Source organism: Lupinus angustifolius, unplaced genomic scaffold, assembly GCF_001865875.1.
Source record: "Lupinus angustifolius cultivar Tanjil unplaced genomic scaffold, LupAngTanjil_v1.0 Scaffold_585, whole genome shotgun sequence".
NCBI lineage: Eukaryota > Viridiplantae > Streptophyta > Magnoliopsida > Fabales > Fabaceae > Lupinus > Lupinus angustifolius.
This window is the reverse complement of record NW_017727920.1, coordinates 39,496-46,168: the sequence shown is the minus strand read 5'-3', so window position 1 is coordinate 46,168 and position 6,673 is coordinate 39,496. Positions and strand designations below refer to the sequence as shown.

The window sequence follows — 6,673 nt, the reverse complement described above, 5'->3', positions numbered from 1 at the left end:
GAACAAAGAATAAAACTGAGTTCTCTTACTTACAAAAGGAACATAACGAAAATGAGAGTATTAATCTTTCAACAAATTGACACTGTTGTCAGGACGATTTATTGAGAGAAGAAAACTCCCAACTAAAATAAACACCGAATAACGCTTTCAACATCTCCCCAAGAATTTATTAATACTTAGTTTATGTTTCTTGTTAAATGTTTATGTTCATATCAAATCACATCTCAAAACAACCAAAATAAGTTCACTCATTATTTGTGCATTGACATATTCATATTATTTCTTCTATTAGGCAATTCCTTGTGGTTCGACATAAAACTCATTATTTGTGCATTGACATGTTCATATGATTCATTCTATTAGGAAATTGTAAAATAGTAAAGTGTTATCAATAAATTTATTTGTTGAAACACCTTTTAATATACAAAAGTGATGAAGCTAACTAACTAACTTTTATTTATTGTTACTTATGTTCCGCAATTTATTTATTCTTTAATACAAACCTTCCGTAAGGAAGAAGTTTGGTTTTTTAATAAAAGGAACCCGAAAGGAGTAAATAAATAAAGGTCACTTAATTTTATTATTCTTTTTTTCTTTATTTGTTTCTAACAACTAACTACTCCTCACTTTTGTACATTAGAATACCATTAAACCGGTGTTGGAATTTATTCCACAAAACTAAGATGGTATTCAAAGGTACTTAATAATTATGTAATAGGGGATTGCTTCGATACCATTGTACCGACGTTAGAATTTATTCTAACAAAGCCGAGATGGGGCAAAGAAGGAATAACTTATTCATATGATTGTTAGAAGTAAGTTGTAACTGAAATATTCTTGAAACCATTATACCGGTGTTGGAATTTATTTCAACAAAGCCGAGATGGTGAACAAAGAATAAAACCGAGTTCACTTACTTAACCAAATAAAGGGAACACACCGACAAAGAGAAATTTTCGTTTTCAACAAATTGGCGCTGCTGCCGGGGACAATTTGTTGAGGGGGAAAACCTCTCTAAGAAAAACCTTTCAACAGTTAGGTAAACCCTAGATGGAAATGTCACAAAAGTCTAAAAGGAAATATATATAGGATGAGGCATTACATCTTAGTATAAATATATGATAAGTAAGATTCATGCATTTGCATTAGGCGTACATGGTTTTTGTGCATGAAAGAATCATCTGTTTCAAAATCATGTGTTGCATGTTCCTTCATCATATAAAACGTTTACCATGCATTGGAAAATCATTTTCATATACATATTAATCGATTAACTTCATTGATAATCGATTATATCTTGTTGAAATCCGTTAATCGATTAAGGATTGGTGTAATCGATTAAAAGGAGTTACAGTAGCTAACCTCCCATGATTTCTGGCTTATTAATCGATTAAGTATATTGATAATCGATTAAGCCATAGTGAAAAACTATTTGTCATTAGCACGTTAAATGATGAAGTATGTTCATAATTGTTAGATATTTATGTAACGGCAAGTGTACCATATCGTGGTCCTCTGGGAGAAGAGTGGGTTCACACTAATTCTAAAACGAGTAAATTGAGCAATTAAATCAAATAAGTGAGTTTGGTTTTGTTCTGTAAACTACTGAGTTGTAACAAAAGATTGCACTAAGTTAAAAGAGTTGGGATCGAAACTCATCATTCTTTCCCAATTGACACCCAGATTCAATTATAAGCACTTATGAGGTTACTGATTTTGATGCACATTTTTCTGTAAATCATTTACACCAATTCCTTAAATGTAAAATTCTTATATAATTGACCAAATACCAATTCCTTAAATATTTGACCAATTATCTAGCATTCAGTGAATGTAACAACAATTCATGCATCATTATCCATTCCTGAGACAATGATACATGAAGGAAGATAGTCCAAATCCGGTATCAATTTTAACTTCCCAATTAAACTTGAACATATGAACAAGGTTTTAGTAGCAAATTAAAATCAAGTAATAAAATGGGATAAACTTCCCAAAATCAAATAACATATGCATTAAAATTGAATCCAGGAGTACAAAAGGATAGAAGATTACATTTTGGATCCCAACAAATGAAGATCACTCACTCATCCTCTCTATACAAAGGTTCACTCATGAATTTATCAAAGAAAGGTAGATACAAGCCGTTCCCACGACTCCCCGTGCTTTTTCTTTTTACCCTCTGCCTTTTTTCTCAACCAATTCCCCCTGGTTAACTTCTGAAACCGCCCATGTAGTGCCAACTTCCCTCGTCTCACCCAAGCGAGAAAGCCTCGCTTAGGCGAAGGAATAAGGGATTTCCAAGCGTGAGCACCTCGCTTGGGCGAGGTGTCCCTCGCTTAGGCAAGGATCCCTCGCTTGAGCGAGCATCGATTGCCCGGGTGACGACCCAACATAATCACCAATGATGCGTCGCCCAGTCCCTGGCTTGGGCGTGGGTATCAGGTATTTTTGAGCATTTTTCTCCCATTTGTTGCTTGAGCGACCATGTCCTCGCTTGGGCGAGGCTTGTAGTGTTCACAACTTCATTCTTCTCCTTTTTCTCCTTTGTTTTCTTCATTTATCAACCTAAAACAACAAAAACCCATGAGTTCTAATGATTAGCAAGATTAACTAGGTTAGTAGGAATAATACGCAGTTATGACATAAAAGCATACTTAGTGCCCCAAATTTCCTATACATTTCATTATATTTGGGCACTTAACAAACTCCCCCCAACCTAGGATCTTGCTTGTCTCTAAGTAAAGTAACAAAGTGTAGATCCGTCTAAAACATATGGTTTTCCAAAATTTATCCTTTATCCAATTATAACATGCTAGATTCAATCATTCAGCATTCACAAACATCTGTTCTTGATCAATCATAGTGAACTAAAACTTAACTGAAACAGACTATACATGCAATTCAATTCCAAACGGAATAGAATGAATAGTTACTCAGCCACATCAAAGGAACTCTCTCATACTCACAGGTAAAGTGTTTCACTCCTTTCTTTGCTGGATCCATAAGATTTCATTTTGCCTTTCATTTCAATGAAATCATCTTCACAAGTGCAAACCAAGGATCTCAAGGACTTAATATAAGGTTATAATGAGTCTGGGCTACAAAGAAACTTTGTTTTTCTTGGATACAAATAGAGAAGTAGATCATTAGTGCATACTAACTTACTAAATTCCCTCTATTGTTCACTTTGATTTAATTTTTCAGTTTCTTGTACCACCTCACTTATACTATCAGTCAGTGTGATTCTCCTGCTTCGATCGACTCTTATATTTTGAGTCTTCTTTTTGCTTTTATTGACAATATTCACCTTTTTGTTGCCCTTGCTTGAAGGAGGAGTCACTATCTAGCCAAATATATATAACCACATTTTATAGCCCACATCACATGTAAAAACCATATGCGTTAATGATCTATCTCCAAAGGTGTGGGAATGATACATAGATTTCTCTTGAGTTCGGGTGCACGATTTTCACAAAAAAAATATATTTTCAGTTCAGCTCAAGGGTTACAAAAAAATGGATTCATGATTTATTGATTTATCAGGGTTGGCTTTCTGGCTGTAGCTTTCTTATCCTAAACTAGGCCTTGGTCATCTCCATGGTATTCCTTACTCAATGACAACCAAAAATCAGGCAAAGCTAATCAATGAAATCCAGCAAGGACACTCATCTGTGTTTGGATGCACTCTCTCACCAGGTTCAAGGCTCTATTCCTTTGAGTAAACTGCTCATTAGTCAACCTATCCGACCTGTGTCTGAATAAACATCCATGTTCCGAAACAGTTAAACTTAGAGCTCTAATCAATCACAAGCACAGAGTTATAAAATACATGAACATGTTTCTAGCAAGCATACTTGAATAGCATCACACATATAACCAGATGTCGTTCTTTTTCATTTACTACACATGTTACCAGCTTGAAACCACACATAAACAACACATGGACATACAACCTAAACATACATCTTAACAATGAACATAAACACAAGAAAATAACAAAACCACAGATAAACAACACATGGACATACAACCTAAACATACATCTTAACAATGAACATAAACACAAGAAAATAACAAAACCACAGATAAACAACACATGGACATACAACCTAAACATACATCTTAACAATGAACATAAACACAAGAAAATAACAAAACCACAGATAAACAACACATGGACATACAACCTAAACATACATCTTAACAATGAACATAAACTCAAGAAAATAACAAAACCACAGATAACAAAACCCAGTTTTTTTTATGTTCCAATGCCTAGGCTCAGCACATGAGATCTGTGAAATCAGTATCATCTTCTTCTTCATTGCCCTCTTCAGTTTTGTTTCCAGCACCAGACGGACCTGCTCCCCCCGGAACACTAGGCCTGACCCCAGGCCATGGGAACTGCTCAGTGAAAGTATCTGTGGAACCCCAGAATTGGTTCCCGGACATAATTGTTGGAATGCAGCAAATAACCCTTGATGGTGAAACACCTGCCCTTGACGAAGCATTTCATTTTGAAGTTGCAGGTGATCCATATAGAGACGGAGCTCAGTGAGTTGCTCCTGGATGGACAATTCTGGAGTGGGAACTGGTTGAGGTGCCTGCGGTGGTGGATGAGGTGGGTGTAGCTGAGTGGATTCGGTACCCTCTTGAGGACCAGCTTCCTTTGTGCAATTCTGATTGATGTAATGCAATGTAATTGGGGTTTAATATTTTCAGTTCGGTTCACCTTAACCCCTTGCTGTGCACAGAGTGCAGTGATCAAACATGGGTACCCTAAAGAACCCTTCTTGCCAGCACGGACGACCTTCCGATACATCTCAGCTTAAATGATGTCAGCCACATCAATAGTCATACCTGTTATGATCGCGTAGATAACATGACACACGACCAAAGGTAAAGAAGAGACGTGGCTGTTTGGTATAACATTGTGAAGCACAAAGATCATCCACGCTTGAGCTAATCGCGTCATGTATTTCCGATAGATCCGGAGTGGTTGTCCATCACTATTGGTGCTGTATGACCGCCCCGGCACGCACAGTACAACAGCAGTAGAAGCGGGACTGAACCGCCCCTGGTATCTCTCTCTGCTGTAGTCACACAGAATTGCTCCATGTTTCTCGAATGGTTGGTTCAGCAGGTTATTGATGGTGTTTCTGTCAAAGAGAATTGTCTTCCCCCTCACCCAAGACTTGTACACTACTTCCCTCACCCTCCAATGGGTACACATTAGCATAGAACTCGCGGACAACATCCGGGTCGAACTTTTCATTTGGACTTGCTAATACGTGCCATTTCAATACATTCAGTGATTGCATGAATTCCGGGTATTCATCCATTTCCATGATAACTTTTCGTTCTGGAATGAATACCCAGTTGAGGAGCAGGATGTAACGCTCTTCTTTTCCCTTACTTTTGAACTTGGTGCGATCAACGGCAAGAGGAACATGCGAAGTCGATTCACCTCTTAGCTTCTTTGGGGGAGGGGGATTCTTATGACCCAGGGACTTCTTTCTCAATTGTTGGCTCATGATGATGGAACTGAGTGTGTGGTCTTTCATGAAGAGAATGGAGCTTAGCTTTGAGAGAGGACACAAGCAGAGTAAAGGGGGAAATGGGAATGAAACCCTAACTCCTCTTTTGTGTTTTTTAAAACAGATTCGTGCCTCTCTCGCCCGGGCGAGGAACTTTCGCCTGGGCGAGCCAACACCTCTCGCCTTGGCGAGGAAGCTCTCGCTTGGGCGAGATTATCATATATTTCACCTATTAACCTCGCCTGGGCGAGGTTTATACTGCCTGGGCGACGCACTGACAGAACCTACAGGGGGTTTGGTCGCCTGGGCGACGAGGTGACAGAACCTACAGGGGGTATGGTCGCTTGGGCGAGTATTGTGTCGCCTGGGCGAGCCTCCCCTGCATTTGTTACCCCCGTTTTTTTTACGGAAATAAAATGAAAGGAAACTGGATTGCCTTCTAGGTAGCGCTTCTTTAACGTCACTAGCTTGACGCCTGCTCTTTTAAGCTTCTGAGAGATGGATGACCATGGTGAGCTGCTCGACGTCACCACCCAGGTAAGGCTTTAATCTTTGACCATTAACTATCCAGCTCCACTGAGATGCTGGATCTTGCAACTCGATTGCACCGTGTGACTTGACTTCTTTGATTAGAAATGGTCCTGACCATTTAGACTTCAACTTGCCCGGAAAGAGTTTCATCCGGGAATTGAACAGCAAAACAGTTTGACCCACCCGGAAATCTTGTTTTCTGATCTTCCGGTCATGATACAGCTTGACCTTTTCCTTATACAATTTGGAAGACTCATAAGCACTGAGTCTCATCTCGTCCAATTGTTGAAGTTGCAACTTCCTATGATCACTCGCTGCCTTAGCATCCAGATTGAAGAACTTTAAGGCCCAGAATGCATTATGCTCAAGCTCAACAGGTAAATGACAAGCCTTCCCGTACACCAGCTGAAACGGGGATAGTCCAGTGGGGGCTTTAAAAGCGGTGCGGTAAGCCCAGAGTGCATCATCCAACTTGAGAGACCAATCCTTTCTTGTGGTTGACACATTTTTCTCGAGTATTCTCTTGATCTCTCTATTAGATACCTCCGCTTGCCCATTGGTCTGCGGATGGTAAGGAGATGCCACCTTGTGTCGGACTCCAT

General features: G+C 39.1%; 1 pseudogene; it reads right to left on the bottom strand.

The window, feature by feature from the left end:
- Positions 1 to 6,023: 6,023 nt before the first annotated feature.
- The window catches only part of LOC109341702, a 3,029-nt pseudogene continuing 2,379 nt past the window's right edge, over positions 6,024 to 6,673 (bottom strand).